Source organism: Benincasa hispida, chromosome 11 (assembly GCF_009727055.1).
Source record: "Benincasa hispida cultivar B227 chromosome 11, ASM972705v1, whole genome shotgun sequence".
Lineage (NCBI taxonomy): Eukaryota > Viridiplantae > Streptophyta > Magnoliopsida > Cucurbitales > Cucurbitaceae > Benincasa > Benincasa hispida.
Window position 1 is genome coordinate 58468230 of NC_052359.1, and position 27510 is coordinate 58495739.

Below are 27510 nucleotides of genomic sequence, written 5' to 3' on the forward strand. Positions count from 1 at the left end.
CTAAAAAATTCTTGGACTTAACAATTCCATATAGTCAAAACACTTCCACTCTTTTTCTAAAATGCCCTATTCTTACTGTTGAATTGTTAAAGATGAAACAAAGTCCCACATTAGTTATAGAAGAAAGTGATTGTGTATATAATATAAGTGAAGACAATCATCATTGATATGAAGTCTTCTCAATGATTTCAAAAGAAAAATCATCAAATTTTTTTGAAGATACTACTTTCTTTTCCTAATGTGGTTATAGATGATGCTCAGGCTTCAATTCTTGACTTCACTATTTAACCATTATAGAACAAGACAACATTAAAGTCTCCATTATTGAACCTGAAGTTCAAACTAAACAACTTCAAGAAGTGGTGCTAACGAGATCTATTAGAGAAAGAAGAAGGACAATTCCAAATGATTATATTGGGGTTGTTTGGGGTGTAGAGTTGAGTTTATATGTTTGGATAACTAATGCAGTTTTTTGAATTCTAAATAATATGCTTTTATGATCATTATTTTTATTTTGAAACTTTTTTATTCGATAATTCTACTCATCTCTATTTGAATAAAATATGGATTGCATTTTTTTCTTTTAATTTTTAGAACTTTTATTTCTTTCTTTTTTGGACAATAATCAACAATTAACCCATTACATTTCTTGTAGAAATATGGTTAAATAAAATGAGAAACTAAAGCAAAATCAAAACTTTCTACCCAATTTTTCTCCATGAATTTCATTATTATATTCTTTTTTTTCTTCTTTTTCCTATTATTGAACTTCCTATTTTTATTTTGAACTTTTATGTCATGTATTTTAAATTAAATCTCCTACATCATCATAACAACCAATGAAATATCACCACATTTCTTCAATTGTTTCACTTTCATTTTCTCTAAATTTGGAGGATCATCAGAGAACAAATTTCTAGTTTCAATAATTCTTCTGGAAAATGTTCTAGGAAAAAAATTTTCATTTTATGTTTTTTTGTTATATGTTACATATTTTTCAACTACAAACATACTTTTCATCTAAATGTTCTTAACACTCATTTGATACGTGAATTCATTACATATAAATATTAGACTTAATGTAGACAAAATAATAATTTTTATATAATCAACCCTATAACATACTTTAATAGTCATCAATCTCATAAAAGTTGGAAGTGGTTGTCGAAGTTGATTATTGAAGATGTTTTTTTACTGGAGTTTGTAGCCGGAGGTGGTTGTCGGAGTCTGAAGTTGGTCACATGAAGATCTATTGGAGTTGGTTGTTGAATTTTGTCATCGAAGGTAATTTTTAAATTCTGAAGTTGGTCGGATGAAAGTGGTTGTCGAATATAATTTTCACTAGAGATTGTAGTCGGAGGTGACTGTCAGAGCCTAAAGTCGCATGAAGGTGGTATTAGAGTTGGTTGTCGGAGTTTTTCGTCGAAGGTGGTTGTCGAAGCCTTGAGTTGGTCATCTAAGTTTCTCGCTCAAAGGTGATCATCGAAGGTGATTTTCATTGGAGTTTGTAACCGGAGGTGGTTGGCGGAGCCTACAAAGGTGGTTGTCGGAGTTGGCCATCCGAGTTTGTTGTCAGAGCCAATTGGTCTCCGAAGTTGGTAGCCTAAAGATGCTTGTCAGAATTGGGTCATCAGAGGTGGTTGTCGAAGGTCAAATATGATTATCGGAGTTGGTCGTGTGAAGTTTGTTGGAGCTTGGAGTTGGTCGTCGAAGTTGCCATCGGAGGTGGTTGTCGGAGTCTGGATTTCATCACTGGAATTTTCATCGGAGGTGGTTGTCGGAGCCTAAGTTGGTCATCGGAGTTGCCATGGAAGGTGGTTATCGAAGTTTAGAGTTGGGCGTCGAAGTTGTCATCAGAGGTAGTTGACGGAGCCCGGAGTTAGTTCTCAGAGTGTGACAATGGTCGATGGGTGGAGTCATTGAAAACATGGGAAGAAGGGAGAGTTGGGGTGAGTTGGTAAAATATACGAACTCAACTCCACCAACATTTAAAGTTGGTATACCAAACAATGAGTTGGTATATACTAAACTCATGTTGGTGAATCAAATACCCCCATTGTGTTTCTTAAAGAACACTAGGATAATATGGGCGTGATAGAAGATGATCCAATGAACTTTCAACAAGCTCTATAAAGTTCTAACTCTAAACAACAGATAAATGATATGGAAGAGAAAACAAAATCCATGAAAGACAATAACATTTGAGAACTTGTTGAATTGCCATCAAGAGTGAAACCCATAGGTTGTAATGGATATTTAAAACCAAGAGTGAAACCCATAGGTTGTAATGGATATTTAAAACCAAAAGGGATTCACAAGGCAAAATCGAAAGATATAAGACTCGTCTTGTTGCAAAAGGGTTTACTTAAAAGGAAAGCATTGATTACAAGGAGACTTTCTCTCTGATGTTGAAATTTGTGTGCATGCAAGTGTATGTGGTTAGTTATAGTAAATTAAAACGACATAAGAGGTCGAGTATCATCCTCAATGATCGAATTAACAATTAGTACTTATCTATTTAGAACCGTATCAATTTTAGCTAAGGAATCAAAATTGGTTTTAAGTGATTGCAACTGTAAAAACAAAATAAACTTGCCAACCAAAGTGTAAATTTCACAATAAAAGACGTTCTAAGGTTGGGATCATAGCATAAGGCTGCACTAAAGGCAGTGCAATGATGCTTTGATCTTTTATTGCAGCATAAGGCTGTGCTATGGGTAGGGCCGTTGCGCTCAAGCAGTTGCACAATTTTGGGGCTCTCAGATCTACAGCAACGAGGGCAGTGCCGACTTAACACTGTGACACTACTCCTTTTTAGGGCATCTATGGTTTTGGCTTGATTTTGGTTTGGTTTGATTCTTTTAACTTCTAATACTCATTTTTATGGTAATTTCTTGAGAATCACTAGCAAACACATAAAATCTAATAAAAAAAATCTGTAAATAAAAGGTAAAATACACACATTTAAGGAGCATATTACCATCCTAAATTTAGAATTTTGCTAGTCCCGAGCAAAAAATAGAATAAGAATGTAGAAAAGTCCTATATAAGTGTGTCAGAGTTTCATGCCTCAAAGAATAGCTAGATGAAAACTCATATAGAAATATTTACGTAAATCCATTGTTATCATCATTCATGGCCAAATCTAAGTATCTCCCATGTGTGATTGTGCAAGCCACATCTAATTTAAACCACAAGAGCTAAGGTTAGACTTAAGAGAGTTTATCTAGTTTTCCCCTACTCTGGTTTGTGCACCAATAATCAAGGCTCACACATTTCAATAAAATAATATGTGTAGGGGATCAGTATCCCGCAGTGGGAGCGTTTTGTTAGAACGTCTTGCATCTCGCAATCCGATTTTTACATTAGTCAAAATCATTAAACTAAAATAGAATATAAACATGTAAATTAGCATGCTTTAGGGAAAAGATTAGAATGATTCTTACCTTTGTAGATTCCCAAGTATCATGAACAATCCATTCCTAGTTCCAACGAACGGATCTCTAATGATCTTGATCACGAACAATTTCTTGAACAATCTCAAATACTACCACAGGAGTAACCTCATTATTCTTTGGGATTCTAATAGAGGGATATGTGATATCTAACTATTGGAGAGGATGAGGAGAAAAGGGTTTTGGAGAATAAAGAGGATTTTCTTTATGGTTTAGGGAAAAAAATTCTACACAATAACACTATAGTATTGTGTATTGTATTGTGTGTATACCCAAAAGGCCATAGGGAGGTTTTTATATCGAGAAAGGACCAAATTTTTTTCCTAATATTTTCCTTTTTTATAATTAATTAAATAACACTTATTTAATTAATTAGCCTAACTAAATAACACTTATTTAATTTTAATAATTTGTACAATAATTAAATAACTATTTATAAATTAAATCCAATTTAATGTATATATTTAATTATCATAAACATCACAAATATATGTGCAAAACCTCTCTATTAATTAATTACTTGTAAATCTAATTCACTTGAATTAATTAATTTGAATCTTATTGAAATATTACTTTGCAATTTAGTTATAGATCATATTCATAATTAATTATATATTAATCACATTAATATATATTTTTTGTCAAATTAATTCGAACAATTAAAATTATCCCTCTTAAGTATCTTCTAGTGAGCTAATGAGGGGACCTGATGGACGTGTAGATTAGAAGCTCCAATGATATGAGATTAATTGGCTAAACTCATTAGCTAAATTAATCAATATTCGTTAACTGCGGGTACACTTCACTAAAGACCCACAACTGCACTCTTCTCATTATAGATATATTTCCGTGTCCATGGATATAGACCAATAGCAGCAAGTTAGTCCTTCACGAGTGTTTGTAACCTTTTATCTTAAGGTTATCTTTGGAATCGTTACGTACTAGTGCTCCTCTAATAAACGACTTGTTTATGGTCCAATCAATTTAGCAAAAACACAAGTAATCATAGAACCCTAATTAAGCTATTGATTTTAGTTTTTGCAACGATACTTCATAGGTTTAGAGCAATAGCCACTGAGGGGTGATCAGCTACTCTTCCTCTAAATTGAGACAATCTCAACCAATCACTAATATCAGAAGAACTTTTATTCCTATAGTTTTTAGCTACCATTTTTTTGGTCAATGATTCATTAACTAATTTAATCCATCATATTAGTGTGACCTTCCCATTTTTGGATCCTAGAGGTACACTTCAAAATGCTACCAAAGGGAAACACAATTGTTGAAGATTAACCTAAGAACCCTATCCATTGTTGGAGTTTGCATTATTCCAACCCTTATGATGAGGCCCTCTAAAGGGATGGTCGCTTTAGGACGACACCCAAGTGGACCATAGGAATCTCATAGTGCAACCTAATGAAAGAGACATAAGATACGTTGACACGCGTCCCTTTCCTACTTACTATGAACACTTTCCCCATTCACCTTGTTATTGACCCATGCAAATATTTTTTGTAGGAAGCCGCCATGACGACACAAAGTTACGGTATGAACTTTTGTGGATGTGAGAACTGAAATTTGATATATCATATATACCAATATCCCCCCACTAAATTATTCTAGTTAATTAAGACCCTAGATTCCTACTTAAATATGAACTTAATGGGTAGAAGCTCATTCCTAATTAATTAGAGTTTAGTGGAAACCCTAATTGAAATAGTATATAAAAAAATCTTAGTACTATGGTTCCCAATATATCAAAATAATAAGCACTCAGTCTTTCTTGAATCCCATCTAAAGAGAGATCTCACTAAAGACATTCGAAATTTTGGTTGAGGAAAACAATAGTCATCTTAAAGTAACAATCAATCTCTTAGTGGAATCTGGTATGTTATTTATTCTTGGCAATTTAACATGAATGATCCTACGGTTAATTTATTTGATATAGATTTAAAGTAATTATGCTAATACATAGGTTAATCGATAGAAAATATGCGCCTTCAATTAAGAGGCGTTGGAGGTTCAAATTTCCCAACTTCCATATTATTTAACTAAAAAGAAAAAGTACATTGACACTTTTTTTTTTTTCTAACACATGCTTCAGTATTGATATTTTAGAAAGATTAAACAAAGGATTTGGACTAAATCCCAACTAAAATTACAGTGTACATATTGACACAATCACACAAGACAACCACTACAGCTTTGGCCTATATTTTAAAACATATTAAATTTAAGTAATACGTGGCAATTTATTGTTGGCCATAAACATCTACTCAGCTGCTACACTTCCCCATGATAATGGGTCAAAGTAGAAAACGTCTCTACCATTAATCTTTTGCAATGGCCTTGCATTCTTCTCCTACAATCGAATTAATCCCCATATTAGGAAATATTGTAAATAAATATATGAGTTTCATGTATTTATATATTCAACTTATTCTAAATAAAAAAAACCATAGCTTTCCTGACAGTTCAAAAGTTTAGTTATAAAATTACACAACCATTCACCACGTTTGATATTTCACTAAATTTTACGGATATCCATAGTTTCAAAATAAATAATATCATATCAATACTTACTTCTACGACGGCTTGGCGAAGAAGCTTGACTTGGTCATGTGAGACTGTTTGTACCTATAACAATACATAAAAGGGATGAATAGGATAGAAGATTAACTAAAATTAGAAAGCAAATTGAGGATATGGATTATGGGAATTAAATTAATGAAGTTATGAACCTTTTCCATGACAGTCCAAATGACACCTTCAGTACAAGGAGGAGTGGTGAGTGATCCAATATATCTGAAGTATTTTCTCCCATCAACCTTTGCTATTCTAGGATCCAATTTTCCAATAAATTTTTTACCATCTTCAATGTGTAGATGTTTTATGTCTCTTTCTATCTGAGATGCATAACAAAATAAGCTCCAACTTAATCATCCCTTTTTCTTTAAACAATATTCAATCAAGTTTTCTCTACTTTTCTCTAACACATTCCAAGATGTTCAATTAAACTATTACTTGTTAAATCATTAATATCAATCCAAAATTTTAATCTATAGAGTTTTGATAAATTTAATTATTTTATCAATTTTTTTACTCTCTTTCCCTTGTAAGTTTGAAAATTTGTAGGAGGTCCAATAAATATTAATTGAAAAGTAAATTAAATAACATTATATGCATTCCAACACAAGGCCTCCATACTATCATAATTATTTATTGATTTGTGATTTTTAACTTTTGAAAACCATGCTTGTTTTCCTATTTTCTTTTTGGCATTATTTTCATCTTTCAGACTCTTGAGTTCTAAACCAAAATTCAAAAAAAAAAAAGAAAAAAAAAAAAGAATAGCTTGTTTTCAAAATTTGGCTTGATTTTTTAAAACTCATAAAAGTAGATAAAAAAAGTAGTGTTATTAAGCTTAAAAGAAATTTTAAAAAAAAAAAACTAAAAACAATTAAGGTTAGGTTCAATAGCTATTTGATTTTTGAAAATTAAACTTATAAACATTACTTTCAGTTCATCATAAGTTTCCATGTTTTGTGATATACTTCTTACGGATGTTTTTTAAAATACAAAGCTAAAAGTTTTCGGGGGGGAAAAAATAGTTTTGAAGGCCCAATTTGGTAACCATTTAGCTTTTTGTCTTTGTTTTCGAAAATAAAACTTATATACACTATTTCTACCTCCAAATTTATTTATTTATTATCTACTTTTTACCAATGATTTAAAAGACCAAACCAAAATTTGAAACTAAAAGAGTAGCTTTTAAAAACTTGTTTTTATTTTTATAATTTAGTTAAGAATTCAACCATTGTACTTAAGAAAGATGCAAATTATTGTAAGAAATTGTTACCAAACGGGGGTTTGAAACTTATTTTTGCTTTTAGATTTGGATGAGAAATTTTCAATTACACAAACATATCAAGAGATCTAATTAAAAACAAGTTAGAAAGAGCAAAATATACTTAACATAAATAATCTTGGCCCCGTTTGGTAACTATTTTGTTTTTGGCAATTAATCTTATTTTCTCCATATTTCTCACAATGATTTACATTTTTCTTAAGTACAATAGTTGAATTCTTAGCCAAATTCTGAAAATAAAAATAAGTTTTAAAAAGCAACCTTTTTTAGTTTTCAAAATTTGGATTGGTTTTTTAAATTATTGGTAGAAACTAAATAACAAAAGAAGAAATTGGGAAGTAGAAGTAATATATATAAGTTTAATTTTTAAAAACAAAAAATATAAAACAAAATAGTTATCAAATTGGATCGTTAAGAATAATTTTTGTAGTCCAAAATAATGATGAGTTAAGAATTTTTTTAATAGTAATAAGTGGGTAGTAAAAATCTGAACCTGTAAGTTGAAAGAGACATAGTAAATATTAAATTATGATTGAGTTGCTGATTTTGTGGTTATGAGTGAAATTTACTTACCAGAGAGATGAATGGATCAGGTGGACCATATTCAAATAAAATCCCAATAACAGCTATATCGTGGGTTACATTGTTGGTGTGGACCATGTGAAGCTCCAAAGGATACCTAATTATAATTAACATGTCAATTTAATTAATTAATTACCACTTAATAAGTACCGTACAAATCTCTAAAAAAAGAACAAATATTATTGTAGAGAGAGAACGTTTTGCCATCTTGGGTATGCTCAGAAGGATGATGCCAATGGAAATTTTGAAGTTGGTAATCCATGTTGTTTATCCTTATCCATCCAGCTTTTCCTCTCCAATCTACCTACATTCATCCATGCATGTTTTTTAAAAGAAAAAAAAAAGGGGGAAATACTTCAGAGATGACAAATGAAGTTCTAACTTTTCTTTTAAAGAAGAAACAAATTTGAAGATGAGAAAGAATGTAAAGTTATGATGTAATTTTGCCCATTGCCAAAAACAATAATATGCTTACAATAAGTTCATGGCCACCATTCTTGAGATATGCATTGGCAGGTCTATGGTATATGTTGAGATCACCCAAGGCTGTGTTCAAATCATCAGTCCACTTTGACAAAGCAATAGGAGATTGAATCTTCCCTTTCTTGCAAATTCCCCAGTCTTTCTTCAATTCTCCCCAATACTTGGGCCCTTTTTTACTACATGGATCATAATTGAATCCCTTTTCATCGCCCTTCACTGTTCTTGATCACAACGATAAGCAAACAAAGCAAGAGATTGCAACAATGAGAAGATGGGTTTGTTTTATTGTAAGGGTTTCCATTTCTTTTGAGGCTCTAAGAATTTAGAAAGAAAGCAATTTTGAGGTTTGGGTTGGAAAATAATTGCACCCAAATGCACCCTTTATATACTACTTTCTTGTGCATGTGGGAAAATTATTCTACTATTTATACACCTTTATCATGCATGGATTTGAGAATAGTTCAATTTTGATTCAAGGGTAGAGTTGGGAATAAATTAATATTATTGCACTTTTTCAATTTAATGAATTATTACTTGTTTTGATTAGGTAGTTGAATTCGATTTGAGTGAATTTACTCGGCTTTTTATTAAATAATTGTTGGCTATGGAATTATTGAAAGGTAGAACGATATTTTAATCGTATAAATAGGTTAATAATAGATAAAGTCATTGGTACCTTCTTTTTCTTTTCTTTTTTCTATTAATAATTTTCTAAGTAATTAAGTGAGTCCATATAATTGTTCTTTGGTTATATTTTGGGATATTTTCAAATATAAGAAAATGAGTCAACTTGTTTATAAATATAACAAAATTTTACTATCTATTAATTATAAACAACGTAAATATTGATAGACATCTATCAATTTATCATCATTAATAGACAGTATATTTGATATTTTGGATATTTTAAAAATATTTTCAACATTTTCTATTTAAAACAATTATCCTCGTATTTTAGCTTTTCATTTATATTTTTTCTTTTTATTTTGTTCTATAACATTTTTATTTTTCTTAATTGGCCAATAGCCAAACATCATCCATCCGGATGAGAAAATTTTAACTTGTGTCTGTTTAATTCATCCTCAAAGGACTTATTAATAAAATTTCTTTTTCCATTTTATTTTGAATGTTAAAAAATATCTAAAATTTGATAAAACATTTATATTTTATTTTGAATCATAACTACATCAATTAATTAAAACTTCTTAATTAGATATAAATTACATCATAGTAATAGAAAATACTGTAAAATAACCTGCTTTTCTTTAAGTAATATAAAATTGGGTTATTTTCAATTATAATAAAATGAACTAAAATATTTACAAATAATAATATATAGTCTATCTGTGATAGACGGTGATAGATAACGATAGACTACTATCTATGTCATGATAGAGAGATAGACATAGAAAGTAGTCTTATGATAGACTGTGATATTTTACTATTAATTGTAAATATTTTTAACAGTTTTTTTATCTAAAATAATTTTCTTTATAAAATTTAGTTTTTGCTAATAAAATGGAATAAATGCTTAAAACATGTAAGCATGCATGCATTGCATGTTAAAATAAACCGTCTAATTATTTAGACAAGAAAAAGGTGTTTTTGAGTGTAGGTGAGTCAACTCCACCACCTATCCAATATTATTAACTTTTCTTTAATAAATGAAATCACGAAAAGTTAAAAAAATTGTTCAATGAATCAATTTTGAATTTGTCTAAATTTTTGTGAGAGAATATTGAGAAGAAAAAGATGTATGATAGAGAGAGAAATTAAATTAGAATGGAAAAAACTCATCAATCATAAAACATATTTTTGGAGAGAATATTAATTTCTTTTAGTACAATAATTAAATTGATGGAGATTAACCCTTCAACCTCAAGAGAAAAAGTGTATGTAAATTATGATTTTTGTTTTAGAAAAGGATACGTGGGTCAGGGGGTGCACCAGAACATCTCCGCTAGATGGACACCTTCTACCACCCTCATCATCTCTCAATGGAGAAGTTACAAAAATTGTTACAAAAGTTGTAGTGCTAGAGATAAGCATGAAACCAGTAAAGATAAAAGCAAAGAGATTAAGGATTATAAAAAGTGTGGAGATTAATGGCGATCATAGAAGGCCTGTAGTCCTTGAAAAGCCTGTTTCTATAAAAACCAATAGCCTGCCAGAGAGCATATATCTTCCCAAAGGTGCATACTATTCTTGCTTTATACTTGGAAGGTCGGTTTGTTTCTTTCGTTCCACAAAGTCCATAGGATTACAGTGATTGTGTTAAATATGATGATATCTTTGATGTTGGTGTTCCTTAGATTGTTGATACCTTCGCACAACTCCTTTATATTGTTGAAATTTTTGTGCCACCCAGCATGTATGTAAATTATGATTAAGTAAAGTTTTATGTGTCAAGTAGCATGTAAAGACATATTCGTGTATGTAAATATATTAGAATAATAAATTGATAATTCATCTATATATATCGTTAACAATTTTTTATGGAATAATTATCAAACTAAAATTTTTAGTATACAATAAATGTAAAATTTAATAATTTAAAATATTAAGGATTATAATATATCAAAAATCTAGAGCTAACTTATTTACAAATATAGCAAAGTATTACTGTCATTAATAGACACTGATAGATATCTATCAGAGTAAGTGATAAACACTGATACATGTCTATCAATGTACTCTGATATATGTCTATCAATAATAGACATGGATAGATAGTGACATCTTAGTATATTTGAAAATATTTCCAATAGTTTTGTCATTTAAAACAATTAACTTTAAATTCTATTAAATTTTTTAAACAAACATAGGATTTCGAAGTAAAGAAATTGAATTGTTTGTTAAAAAAAGAAATTGAACTGTTTGTTAAAAAAAAAAACTAGATTTCAAAAGTAAAAATAAAAACCCATTTCACTTTTAATTTTGCGATTGTCAAATTTCCCTCTTTTTCCTCTTCACAACCACACAAGCAAATAATGATTGTTTTTTTTAAATAAAAGTTGTTTTCTAAATAATTATATATTGAAAATATTTCCTCTTCAAAACCACACGAGCAAATAAAATAATGTTTTTTAAATAATTATTTATTTAAATAATGACAACCTTTTCAAATATATCCCACTTAGTTTTTCTTTGTTTATGAAGTTGGTGAAAATAAATTAAGGTTTGGAATACATAATTTTCCCCTACAACTTAAAACTTTTTTTTTAAAGTACTACTTGATTTGTTTCTTTTTTCAACATTGTTATTATATAATTGCATTACCATAATTGATATCACATGAATGAATCCAAATAATTAATAAATACAAAATTTTTAGAGTTGGTATCAATTAAACTTCCAATTAATAATTATATTATTTTAAATTTTATACATTAATATTAAAATGATAACTCAATTGACATTTAACACGTCTTGATGATAAAGATGTTTGTGGTTCGAATTCTTTCCTCCTCTATTGTATTAACTGTTTTAAAATTGCAGCTTCATGTTCCTTTTCAATGACACAATTTCATCAACCGTCAAAAATAATAATCAATCAAAATAACATTTCAATTATCATCTTAAAAAACTAAATTTGATTACTAAATAGAATCCGTAGATGTTAATGCTAGAGAAACAAAAACATTTTTGTAATTAATCTGTCAATTTCTTTTTTTCTTTTTTTCTTTTTGAAGTGCTTATTTAAAATAGAAAAAAAAACAAAGTAAGTGATTTTCCTATAAAAGAAAAAAAAGTTGTTGGTCAATACATAAGTAAATTATCAATTTCTAAAATGCATATTCCTTCTATCAGAGAACTTTCAGAATGAGGGCTTGAAAATTTTCAAAGACTCATTTTAGTCGGAGGTACTCTATTTGTCATTCTCCTAATTTACTTATTGTTTATCAAATGTACTTGTATGATTAGATTAAAGTTCACGCCAATAAAAAAAAAAATAGTGGAATGTGTTAAAATGTATTTTTTTTCTTAAAAATAAGAAGATACATGGAATAAGATTAAAATCGAATAAAAAGTATTTGAAAAATGAGGCCTTATTGAGAGAGAGATAGGGTGTACGTTCGGGCACAACCATTAGTGAATGGAGGATATGTGGGAGAGGAGACGAAACAAAGAAAAGAAATGATATTTATGCTCTACCATCATTTTAATTTTCAGATCCCAACAAAATATAATATTTATGCTCTACCATCATTTTATTCGTATTTCCGCCATCCATACCATAAATTTTGTATACTAATTTGTTACAATAATTTTCTTATTCCACAGTTTTCTATAATAATATTTCTTCATAATTTAGTGTTTATATATATGTGTGTAATATTTGTGTAAATTTTTCAAAATAAATAAAAGAAACAAAACATTATTTAAATACACTATTTTTTAAATATATAAAAACTATTATTTTTTTAGATCTCAAAATAAATAAGATCAACCAAACGTTAATTTCATTGTTTTTCAAATTTTTCTTTTTGAGATTCCCAACAAACCACGATTTTGTATAAAAATTACTCATTTTTTTAGTTCAAAATAAAACAACCAAACATTATTTTTATTTTTATTTTCTTTAAAGAAAACAAAGAAACGATTATGAAGATTTATTCCCATTACTCACGTTAAAAAGCAATCAAATAAATCAACGTTACTTTTTTTATTTTTCAAAAAAAATAAAATAAACGATTATGTAAGACTTTTGTGGCTATTACTCAATCCGTTTCCTTCCTTTGTTTTAAGCAGAAATTCATTCTTTTATTGTTTGACTTCTATAATAATAATAATAATAATAATAATATTATTATTATATATAATATTATTATTATTATATTTGAATTAAGTTTAATTTTAATGGAAAAATCGAAGGTTTTTTTAAAAAAATTAATTTTGAAATAACAATTTTTGAAAAACTAAGTTCAAAATTCTTTATGGGAGTTTTTTTTTTTTTTTTTTTTTTTTTTTTAAATTTCGTAAATGGTCTTTATCCATGACATATTTTTTTGGGGCGTTTTCTGAACAGTTTCATACAAACACAGTTTTTTAAAATATTAATGAGATTCATTTAAATTTAAGTTAAAGAAAATAGAACTTGAAAAATCTAACTAAGATGTGGAATTTTTACCTGTTAAGAACAAAATTGAAGTAAATTAAACTTATCTTTCTCACAATTTAATTCTCTATTTCTTTACAATTACTTGACAAATATAATTAATTGATATTATGGAAAAGGACATAGACATATTATTCTTAATGTTGAAATATTATCTTTCTTCGCATATGTATTTTCATATGGACAACTCAATGTTGTATTATCAAGAGGAACTTCATTGTCAACAATAGAAGTTCTTATCAAATCACCCGGTGATCTGAATCTTTTTCCAAACATACAAGAAAAGTTGTTTAGAAAGAGATTTCCCTCCAAGAAGATTCAATTATTAAATACTTATTTAATGTCTTGCAAAAATTAAATACTTATTTAATCATCCATTCCGGGTGACGACCGGAGTCTTCATCGGAGTTAGATATCGAGACAGTCAGCTCCACCGCCCATCCGTGGCACCATCGGCAGCCTTGACACACATCTGTTGGAAGCCAAACATTGCTTCTAGCTGGTCCTTTCATTTTCTCTTATTTTCTTATATTGTATTGTATTACATTTTGGATTAAGAAATTAATACATTGTGTGTTCAATGCATTTCTATGTTTCCTTCGATTCCATCTCCATCTTTCTTTACTTAGCACTCTTAACTTTCATTGCGTCACTTAGTGAGATTGCTAGAGTATCGCATACTTAGTCATGCGGATTAGAGATATGAAGCATGTAGCAAACCACCGAGAGGTGTGCGTTGTGCGAGTGTGTGAGAAAACCTTATTTGCTTAATGTGAAGCTGTAGCAATGCCTGTCTATAGGTGGACGCAACGCTTGTCTATGAGTAAAGTCAGCAACAACTAACTGCCTGGGAGGGTAAGTGGTTGGTCGCATTAAGCAATGTAAGCAAGTATTCACTAGAGATAGGAATAATCTTACGTCAACCAAGTTTATGCGGTTATCTTGTCTTATGAGCACATCATTCATCATTTAGACGTACTTGAGAGAGTAGTCTAAAAACCAAATCTAAGACTCGAGAGAGCGGATTGGAACGCATAAGCAAGAATGGGAAACTTAGAGATAAGCTCCGTTTGGTATTACACAGCGTGTGCACCTACGGATAGGATATTGTATTCATCCAGAAGTAGGATATAGTGGTATGCGGCTATCACGCTCATGCGGCGAGAGCACATGAGCGGGTTATGGAAGCTTAGGCATAGGCTTCTCGGCGCTATCACAGATACACCGCATACGTTCTAGAGTTAGGCTTAAGTGTGTGTAGCATGATCGCATAACTTGCGTTGGCTGAGGTTGCCCTTGCGGTCACTCTTAAGGGTTGCGATGAAGACATCCTCACATTTTATTTATTTTCCATGCATTTTTTATGCATCACCAGTTGTCGTGTCTCTACTTCTCATTCATACTTCTCATTGATTTGTCTATTAGTTAGGAGTAGGAGTAGTTGTAGCTTAAAACCCTCTATCATTCTTTTATTTATCTGCCACAAATATATTACCGCATAATATTTAGTTACAAGTCCCTGAGTTCAACCTCGGATCACCTGAGAAACTTACGTTCGCGTTATACTTGGCGTGAGCGTAAGAAAACTTGTGACGGGAATGCATGATCATCACATACATTCGTTAACGCATCGTTTCATTCCAATGCATGACCACCGACGCATGAGAATCAACACATAACTTATGACATGCATCGCATATTGCGTCCCACTAATTTTTGTCATCAAGTCTTTGACGACTAATTTTCGTCACCACTTATGTTGCATTAGATATAGATACCTGTATCTTGAAGAATCATCTATAACAAAGATGAAATATTCATACCCACCTTGAGCTCTAACACTCATCAGACCACAAAGGTCTGAATGTATAAGCTCTAAGGTTTCTTTGGCTCTATAACCTTTTCCATTAAAAGATCGTTTGGTCATTTTTCTTTCAAAGCATGATTCCATACCGGCAAGGAGTTTTCTTTTAAACCTTTTAGAAGTCCACATTTCATCACCTTCTCAATTCTATTGAGGTTGATGTAACCTAAGCTTAGATGCCAAAGATGGATGTTTTCCTTAGGAGAAACTTTTGGTCTTTTTGCAGTTGTCGCTGTTTTAAACATTTCAGTATTAAGCAAGACTTTTATGACTAACGACCTTAGTACATACAAGTTATTTTCCATTAAACCAAAACCAATCTCCATACCATTATTGAAAATAAACACTTTATTCTCAGAAAAGGAGACGGTATAACCTTGTTCAATCAGACAAGAAATTGAAATTAAGTTGCTCTTGATGTGAGGAACTACATAAACATTATTCAGTAACGGATAAAATTTCTTGTCCATAAATAACTTCAACCTCCCTACAGCAACAGCTGAAAGAACTTCACCAGTACGGACTCGAAGAGTCAACTCTCCATTTTCCAACCGTGTCCAGGAACTAAATCCTTCGTAGGAAGAACTTACGTGATTAGTAGCACCTGAATCAAGTATCCAGGCAGAATCATCATTCTCTACCAAACACGTCTCCAAGACAAATAAATCACATTAACTATCTTTAGACTTCTTTCTCTTCTGGAGAGTTGTGGGATCAGTATCAAAATCTAAATAAGTTCCAAGTTCCATTTCAGAGAACAATTCTCGTCGATGAACTTCATCTGAGTCAGCAACAATTGCTTTCTCTTTTTGTCCCTTGACATTCAAGAAAGATTAGAGGTTATCTTGGGAACTGACACTACTAGTTTCTTTGTCATCCATCCCTTTTTGCTCAAAAAGTGAGAACCGATGTTCAAACAATTCTTGCAATGAGTCCATGATCTGGCATGCAATGACTATGTTCTCAACCTTTTTGGTCATTGCATCAGGTATGCTAGCCAAAATGTGAAGTCGGCCCATCAAATTAGCCTTCATCCACACCTTATATGTATTACAAACATTTTACGGTGGATCAAGGGTTGGGACTTGAGAACACTCCTTAACCATGACAAACTCGAGGTCGTTTACCACGAAATATATTTTAAGAGACTCTTTCCAATGTATGTAATCGTCAAATTAAAAGAGGCAACTAACGAAAAATCATACATGTTGCTGAAAAAAACAAACATATTGATCTTCTTAGACTTTAGCAAATACTCTTGAAAAAAAAATCTAATTTGGTTTAGCAAAATCTAAATGAACCCTGTGTGACATCTAATTTTTGAATGACGCTTTAGTGGTTTAGGAAAAAAGCCACCGAAGGGTTGTCAATTTATCCCTCATTTGAATTGGGACACTCTCAACTAGTCATTAACACCATAACAACTTTTGTTTTTATAACGACTAGCCATCATTGATTTGATCAAGAAATCATTAACTTGCGTAACAATTTCTCGTAAGTGTGACCCTTCATTTTAGATCCTAGAGTTCTACCCCTAACAGCCAATCCGAAGGGAAAAAATCCAATTGGGGGGGGGGGGGGGAACTAAAGCGACCCTATCCATTTATGAAGTTTACCTTGATATTGACCAACCGCATAAACCATTCGAAGGGGGACGCTCCTAGGGCGCCAGAGGTCGTGCAAGATGATCTCACGATGCAAACCAATGAAGAAGACCGCAGGACATGTTGACACACATATTTCACCAACTTACTATAAATACTCTCTCAGTCCACCTTGATATTGACTCCTGAAAACACCATCTGAAGGGGGATGCTCCCAGGGCACCACGATGCCAAACATGAATCTCACGGCATGAACATTCAGGGAGAAACGTAAGTGGAATTAACATATCATATATATCTTTTCCTCCCACTGAGTATTTTATAACCTAGGGCTTAGTTTACTTAGAAAAAACATGGCTAATGATTTAACTAAGTGACTTTTTAAGTTTGCCCATAAGTAACTTTTACTTTGGAAAGTTAAACAACTTTTGATCATTATTCATTAAACTCTTTAACGAATTCTTTGATCAACTGTTGCATACTTGTAGCAAATCTATCTAATTCTAGGTAGGGGTGTTCCGTTTTCATCATCTTAAATACCTCAGCCTAGCCAGAACTAGCCTTAGACAAAAGGTCCCTTATAGATAGATTTATACAAATTTAATCTTTTATGGTATTCAATTTAATCGTAAGATTAAACTTAGGTTTCAAATCTCATTAGAACCATGAACTTAGGTCTATCTCAATCAAATTTTAAAAGCCTTTTAAAACATGAGTTCACCTAAGTTCGCATGCAACTTTTTTTTTTTTTTTTATTGATTTTAGTTCTAATTTCCATTATAACTCTTATAACAGGAAACAATTAAAACTAACCATAACGCGAAGCAACACATTCAAGACATTCATAACTCTTATAAATAAGCCTAAGTGTCATGCTCCATGCATCGTTCATTCATTACTACTGGTATATAATTCTTATATAACAAAGCAATGAAACAAGCATACATGCTCTCATACACCCTTTTACTATAACTCTTATAATATAAAGATGATGCATGAATATGCTTAATGCACACATAAATATAACTCTTATATTTTATGATGCATGAACATGCTTTTTTGTAATTTCATCATGCCCTTTACTATACATAGATCTTCTTTACTCATTTTTGAATCACACAGTATATGAAAATAATTCATGTTTCTTCACTAAAAGAAAGTAATTATAATAAGAAAAACAACACTTAAAATATACAAAAGTTACTAAAAAAAACATGAAGATAGATAAAAGAAAACAACAACATTAAGTCTAGATATTCTCAAAGTCAAAAGAAACACTTGAAGTTTCATCAACTGTGTCAATCTTCTCTTTGGGAGATTCAAAGAAGTTTGTCACATTCAAATTTATATGGGATGGGTAAAATATGTCATTATCCTGGAATGCAAATTTTGCTTCCAAATTTCTCTCTTTTTCCTTCAAGGCGGCTTGATAGAGATCAAATAAGTGTTTTGACATTTGACAGGCACACGATCAATGCACAGTCATTCCGCATCAGAAACATTTATTTTCAACACTCTTTGAACTCTTGTCTTATGAAGCTTTTCCTTTATTGATCATCATTTTGTGTGGTTCTTTTGAAATTTGAATGATTAGAAAGACCACCACGAAAATAATGATTATTTGTTCCTCTGCTACGATTACGACCTCAACCTCGACCACAATTATTAACATTCACAACATTCACTTCAAGGAATGATTTTGTTCCAGTTGGTTGAGATTCATGGTTCTTCATCAATAACTCGTTATTTTTTTCGGCCACGAGAAGACATGAAATTAGTTCATAATATTGTTTAAAACCTTTCTCTCGATATTGCTACTGTAGGAGCATATTCGAGACGTGAAATGTAAAAAATGTATTCTCTAACATATCAACGTCAAAAATTTTCTCTCCGATAACAATAATTTCGAATTGATTTTAAATAATGTGGAATTGTAATCATTTACTAATTTAAAATCTTGCATCCTTAAATACATTAACTCATAACGAGCTTTAGAAAGAATAACTATTTTTTTATGATCATATCTTTCTTTAAAATGTTTCCACAAGATAAATGGTTCTTTTATTATAAGATACTCTATTTTAATCCCTTGTGGAGATGATGACAAAGATATATCATAGGTTTTGCTTTGTTTTAACTAGATGTCATATTTCCTTCTTTAATTGTTTCTCCCAAATTCATAGCATCCAGGTAAATTTCGGCATCTCCAAACTTAGTTTTTCCATGTGTTCGAATTTGTTCACTTGAGCAACACATAAGTATACAAATTTTATTTTCTTTCGTGAAATATTCAAAAAAGTCTGCAAAGATTGTAATTTTGGAAAAAAAAATAATTCAAACTTCAAAAATTAAAATGGAACTTTTCAAATCAACTCAGAGTATTAGAGTGTTTTTAACGATTCAAATTATCTAACAAATAATTCTGTAAATGACTTGACTTGACAACATTCTCTTTATTTATGATATAATAAATATTGACAGCTTTCATTCTTTTTCCTTTAAATAACGAAGGAGATCACCATGAGAAGTGTTCTTGTGGTTGATGAGTCGATATAAATTATATTAATCTATTATTGGTTGCAAAGTTTTTTTTGCTTTTTCTTTTAAAAAAAAGTAACATTAAACAATTAGTTTGAATACAATCATACCTCGATAAACATTTGACCTCAAAGAAAGAAATGTATATAAATATTAAACTAAATTTGCGTTAGCATAATAATAATAATAATAATAATAATAATTTTTTTGACCGTATGAATAGAAAAATTGAATTCTCAATAAGGAAGTTGAACAGGCCATGTACATCTTTTACTCTGTGCATTACATTGAAATTTTATATGTTGAAAGGATATTGAATTTCAACAGAGGAAGTGATAAAAAGTTACTTCTCCCTAAAACCACACTAATGTTAAATAAATTTTGAAGTACCACAGGGCTTGACGGTGGAATATATTGGGACCAAATGATCATTTATAGTACCATTAAATATACATTCCATCGTAATAAAATTTATGACCTAAATGTAAAATCCTTTTAATAATCCATGAAGCTAATTCTTGCGGTTTGATCCCAAAAAATGACAAGCATATTTAGAACTATTTCAATATAGATTATCAGGAAAAATTCTCTAGAAAATGTCACTAAAGATATTGTCTACATGAGAGTTGCACAAAGCATACTTTTCTAGATGAATAATAATGGATAGACATGCCAACATATCATACTTCATGTAAATGGTTTTTACAAAATATTTCCTTTATATAGACTTATGTGTGTATCAAGTTATGTTGATGCAATCATAATTTAATAATACGTCAATTTTTTTTAACAAATTTTTTTATAGAATGGTCTAATGTAGAATTTTTAATACAATATAGGTTAAAATTTAACAATCTTAAAATAATGAAATTAAGAATGACAAACTATGTATATTTAACTTTTTTAAAATAAACAAAATGTTAACAACTTTTCTTTTTTGTTTCAAAACGATACGACTAACTAAAGCCATCGTGACTGGGAAAATTAAAAAGATATAGTACTTTTAGAAACAATTTAGAAAAATATAGTTGTTTTCAAACTATTTAGAAAAATATTTTTCTTTTTTTTTTAATAAGTCGAGGGTTCAAAATTCGACCTAGGTTCAAAATATTTTATATTCGAATTTTGAACCCTCGACCTTGCCTTATTTTTTTTCTTTTTAATTATTATACATTCGACCTTCTTCTTTCTTTTTTTTTTATTTTTAATTTTCCATTTTATAAAAACAATTTCTAAAAATATTTTATTATTTTATTATTTTATTTAAACTCTAAAAAGAATAAATTAAAAAAAATATCTCATAAAAATAAAAAAGTGTAAATTAAAATATCTCATTTATATACAATAATTACAAAAATCAATGTGTCCCAAGAGGCGGACATCATCGATTTCGAGCTGGTTGTCTTCGTCGACTTCGAACTTGAGGTTGCTCAGGTTCTTCTTGATGTTGCTCTGGTACCTCTGCAGACGCTTCATAATATAAATATTTATTATGCTCTCCACGACCCCAACCATGTCCATGCACGTATGAAGACGATGGACCATCCTCTGAGTCATAATGTCCTGAACCAAATGCTGGCATCATCATCATCGGACTAACATAATTAGTTTGACTATGTGTCTGCATCATAGAGGGCAACTCTTCCACATTATGGGTAACCTTATCAAACTCATCCTCTTCCCGAACAGGTCCTCTACATCTAGGAGCTGGTGGAGGAACAATAGGTATATCGTACATATAATGTATTTCCTCCATATAGCTTTGGTTGTCACTACATATAGCAAGAACCTGGTTCAGATCATTCGCAACCTCACGGAGTCTACTGTTGTTCGATTTCTATGAATTATAAAATAATTAGATAATGTTTAAAATAAATTTAAATAAAAAATAATTAGATAATATTCATTCGTTTGCCAGATGACCCACACTTCCGGACGAGTGACATAACGCCTTGTGATATTATTATACCAATGAATATATTCTGGAGTGACATCCGCGTCAAACTGTTCAAGAGAAACCTCCACTGCAATAAACCTTGCACGATAGTGTCATCGCACTACCAAATGTGCAACTTTTTCGGATCAATCTCCAGTCCTTAGGTCAATATCATGCAGTACAGGTTCAGTATTATAAGGCGATGGGACATCCTGCTGAAAACCGAATTGTCTATCACCCTATCAGGAAGATGCCACTCACCAATGTGAAAATATATGAGAGGACTCATCGTCCGCCATATGTTTTAACCATTCGGCTCCCAAATAACCTGAAACACAAAATATTATATTAGAGAACAATAAAGACAAATACAATAAAAATGTGTATAAAATAATCAATTAGGTTCAGTGTAATGTACCTGATCAGGTTGAAGCAGATCAAACATGTATCTATACTGGCTGACTATATGTGTGACTTTCCTAGTCACACAAAATTTGTCTCTCCACCTAAATTTTTAAATTGATAATTTAGAATCTAAATTAACTAGATCAGTGATATAAAAATTAAATTAAATTAAAATAAACATAATTTTTCAGTGAATTAAGTTTATACTTATTATTGAAGTTGCTGACGATATGTCGTAAGCAGAAACATGGTGACATTTCGGTCTCGTCGAACCATTTGCTGGGTTGTTCACTGCTGCGATTATAGCAGCATGTCGATCTGAAATTAAACACACCTCTTCGTGTGTTACAATTTCTCTCAGGTGTTTCAAGAACCATCCACATGAGTCTGCGGACTCTTCATCAGCAACGGTAAACGCAAGTGGAAGAAGATGGCCGCTCGAGTCAACTGATGTAGCAATCAACAATTTTCCTTTATATTTGTCGTACTAGTGTGTACCATATATCTAAATTATTGGCCGACATTTATTAAAAGCTTCTATACAATAACCAAATGCCCAAAATACAGAAGTTAAGATAACATGGGCTTCAGTAAGTGTTTCTTTAACTCTCTACTCTACACGTGTTTCGGGATTGGTCTGCTTAACCATATATAACCACTTGGGTAACAATTTATAAGACTCATCCCAATCACTGAACATTTTAGCTAACACTTTTCTTTTGCCCTCCCATACCCTATGGTAAAGAACATGATATCCAAATTTTTATTTGATATTGAACTGCAGTTGTGCTACACTGATAGATGATTTTTCTTTTACGGCATCATAGAACTCCAGTACAATCATTGATGAATCCAATTGCACATGACTTTGACTTAGTTCTGAATAAAAACATATATGCTGCTCATCGTACTTAGTGATGTCGAACAAGCCATGCGATTTTTTCTTTATTGCACGAAGACTTCGGATCAGGATCTGTTGGATCTTCAAACTGGTTAAATGATGTACCAGGATCCAACCCTATCCTATTTACATTTACATATAAATGCACTAAATTCGACAGTGGCATTGCTATTGAGAACGTCAAGTTCATAGCTTGTGCATTTGAAATAGGGAATGACGTAAACCTTATTGATCCTGATGGTTCTAGATTAGGATGTCTATATATTATTTCTATCTGATTTGCTCCCATATCTACACTAAGTAACATCCCAACCATTTCAATGAATTGTTCAAATACAATTCCACTGTTCACATTTATGCTAAAACCCCCACTTGGTGGTTGGTCATAGTCAACTCCATCAATACCATCAATCATATTAGCATTTGTAAACAACAAAAATCCCAAGCATTTGCCTACCATTTTCTAAAAAAAAAAAAAGACAAACATCAACTTTTTGTATTATACTTTTTATATGAAGTATATTAAAAAATCACAATAATTTTGTATTAAAGTAAAAATATTAAAGTTTTTAGTTTATAAACATAACCTTTTTAAGTTTATAACAATAAATTAAATTTTTTATAACTATTTTTAAACATAACAATAAATTAAACTTTTTATAACTATTTTTAAAAATAACAACAAATTAAAATTTTCAAATTACAATGAGGTAAACTTTTTAAAACTATTTTTTCAAATTTAATAAAAAATAAAAAATTAAATTAAATTAAACTTTTTCAAACTATTTTAAACTATATTTTCAAAGTTAATACTAGAAAATCAAATATAATAAGAAATATATTAAAAAAATCACAATAATTATCACAATAATTTTGTATTAAACTATAAATATCAACTTTTTAAACATAACAACAAACTAAACATTTTAACATCAAAGTTAATACTAAAGAAATCAAATATCGTATGAATAAACTAAACTTTTCAAACTATACTAAACTTTTTAAACTATACTAAACTTGTTAACTATCACAATAATTTTGTATTAAACTATAAATATCAACTTTTTAAACATAACAATAAACTAAACATTTTAACACTATAAATATCAAAGTTAATACTAAAGAAATCAAATATCATATGAATAAATTAAACCTTTCAAACTATATTAAACTTTTGAAAATATACTAAACTTGTTAACTATCACAATAATTTTGTATTAAACTATAAATATCAACTTTTTAAACATAACAAAAAACTAAACATTAACATCAAAGTTAATACTAAAGAAATCAAATATCATAAGAATAAACTAAACTTTTCAAAGATCATAAGTTCAATTCACAGATTCGACGATAGTTCTCTTTTTTCCTTCAAAGTGACAACGTTCACCATTTTTTCCTATTATTGTTATCTGACAACAACTACAAAAAATTAAAAAAAATTAGAATCTATAAAAAAAAAAATATAAGAACAAAAATAAAATGTATAATTATTCTTAAAAAATAAAAATTTAGTAGAGTAACGAACCAGTATAGTTTGTGATCAAGGGTTGTGTGAGAACAATTTGTATTAACAAAATACAAGAACAGAAATGGAAATGGAAAACAGTGAGTTAAAAAATGGGAGGAGAGAGATATTAAGAAGGAGAGAAAAGGAAACGGAAAGCAAATAGGAGGAGAAGAAGATGATTTCGAAGGCTGATTTTTTAAGGCAGTGAGCAAGGGAAATGAGGCAGTGAGCAAAAATGAAGGAGGTAGTGAGCAAAAATGAACAGAAGAAGAGGGTTTAAAAGAAGATAGGTCGAGTGTTGAACACTCGACCCACAGGTTGGAAATTTAAAGAGGTGGTTGAGGGGTAGGCATGCATGTTTAAAACTGTGGAGGGCAGCATGCATGTAGCAGGAATCCAGTCAACAGCAGCGGCAGAAGTCAGGCACGACAGTAGGGGGATGGGACTTCACATAGCTTGTCGAGGGTTGAACTTTCGACATACATAAGCTAGGTATGCATGGAGAGTTGTCGAAGGTTGAACTTTCGACATACATAAGTCGAAAGTTCAACCTTCGACTTATCTTCCTTGTCGAGGGTTGAACTTTCGACTTATGTATGTCGAAAGTTCAACCTTCGACAACCCTCCATGCATACCTAGCCTTCCACTCTTTCTTTGCTTATCAAGTTCTCAATCTTTGACCTCCATATTCATCGAATTCTCAACCCTCGACTTCTAGCCTCGAACACAAAAAACAATAACATTTCTCTAATTAGTTTCAAAACCACCCTATTTTTCTAATAAGTTTGCAAAACAACAATAATATAATAAAATGTCCATCGTGACTTGGTGGTCCATATTTATGAAAACAAATAATACAATAAAAATAGTAAAAACGTGTTTCATTCGTTTCTTCAAAATGATAAATCTAAAATAATTGACTTAAAATATATCCGAACAATTTTTTTCTTTGTTAATGAAATTGTTTAAAATAAAAGGAAAATTTTCAAAATAATAATCTAAAATAATTGACTTAAAATATATCCCAACAATTCTTTTTTCGAAATTGTTTAAAATAAAAGGAAAATGTTCTTTCGATCTATGTATTTGGGAGGTTTTTTTTTTTTTAAAAAAAAAAAATAGTTCATATACTTTTAATTATCAAATTTTAGTCTTTATACTTTTTAATAAATCGTATATTTAGTCTTTTAAAATTAATATTTTATCGAAATTGATAAATAATAAATAATTTTCATGCAAGAAAGATGCTATGAGAATATATTTTTGAAATTTATCAAGAGAATGTTCATAAAGACTAAACTGTTTAAAATAGATGAACACAAAATTAATTACAAATCTAATTTTAAGATTTATTAAAAGTACGAGAACTAAAATTAGATAATTACTGAAAATACAAAAACTAAAATAGAACAAGACTCAGAGTATATGGATCAAAATGATATTTTATTACTTCGTGGGAGAGAAAGGCGCGACAAAGGAGAGGGAGATGCTAGAGGAAATTGACGAGGATAGATGTTGAAAAGGAATGACAACCAACTAGGGAGGGAGAGGCTTTAGGAGAGAGGGAAAAACGAAAGGAGACAGAAAAAGGAGGGAAAATAAAAGGGTTGAAAATTTGCCCTGTTTTTTAAAATTTTATGTACATTTATGATGCTATAATATGTTGTGTCGCAAAATCTTTTAGAGGATATGAATTTAAATTGTGTATGTTCATAATGTCAGTAGTAAATTGTTACTGAAAATGAATTTTCTTCTAGTGCTCGTATATATCCCTATAACGGTAGAATAAGTCGAAATTTTTATAATACTATTATAATCTTTACACTCATATTTTTATACATAATTAATTTTAGGAGTGTGGCATTCCAAAAATTCGGGTTGGTCAAATTAGCAATCCAAATGACTCAAATATGATCACTAACACATATCTAATAACTGAAATTTCATAAGTTGGCAATCCAAATGACCCAAAATTTGAAGGTTGGGTTGGGTTGGGTTGTCTAATTATTATTATATTTTTCTTCTTAAAAATAAATAAATGAAGAATTAAAAAATTCATCCATTCTAAAATATATATATATTGTTATTAATATATATGTAATTCAGGTTAGATTGAGTCAACCCAATTTTTTATTTATTCAACCCTAGACCCAATCCAATTCAAGAAAAATAAAAAATATGTTCAACCCAACCCAATCCAAAAACAAAATTAAACCCAACTCAACTTTTATAGTTTGAGTTTGATAGTCTAAGTTATTCGGATGAGGACATGTGTTTTTGTCATGACCATTGGATCAAATAAGTTATTTTGGTACAATTTGATATTAATATTTGGAGTCTAGGTTCAATTAAGTCTAAAAATAAACTTTTTTTTTTCAAAGGTCAACTAAGATCAAAATTTAATTAATTGAGTCCAAGAACCAGATCCATGGACAAATCAAATCTAAGCCCATATGACCCATGAAAACTCTATAAATAGAGGAACACATCTTCATTTTGGGATTCAAAAACTAATTAAAACTTTTGAGAGAAGTTAAAAAAATTCCTAAGCTCCTTAAAAATAAACAATCCTTGAATACTAGAGTTATTTGAAGACAAAAAATTATCTTCTAGGATTATTTGAACTTCAAGAACATCCCTGTACTACATGCTTCAAGTGAAGTGAACACATTTTAAGAGATTAATAGTCAAAGGCACGTCCAACATACAAGATTAACCAGCCAAAAGGTTTATCCAATGTACAAGATCAACAAGTCCAAGATTGATCCAACATACAAGACTAACAAGTCCAAGATTGAGCTTACGTAGAAGATCAATAAGTCAAATGTTGATTCAACATACAAGGTCAACAAGTCAAGATTCAATGTACAAGATCAATAAGTCAAGATTTAATCCACAAGATTAACAAACCAAGATTGCTTGGGAATAAGTGCTACAACCGATCTTAAGTCAAGTATATGTGTGAGAAAGAGAATTAGATGATAAATATTTTTGATTATATCGCACTCATATATAAATCAATACAACTCAAGTTCAATTTCAAAAAACACTTTTTTTCGAAAACGTCACGTGAACACATTGTCTTTTAAAACAATAAGTAAAATCATAACTTCACATTATAAAAAAAATGAGTCCAAAATACTAATTTTTTCAAATGTGTATTTTCTTTTACCCTAATCCACATCGTTTCTCGTATAAAAAGAAAATGGTAAAATAATTAAAAAGAATAGCAATAGTATTATTAT

General features: G+C 30.2%; 1 pseudogene; it reads right to left on the reverse strand.

Annotated features, from left to right (window-relative positions):
- Positions 1–5727: 5727 nt before the first annotated feature.
- LOC120090783 lies at positions 5728–8689 on the reverse strand (annotated as a pseudogene).
- Between the last annotated feature and the right edge of the window lie 18821 nt (positions 8690–27510).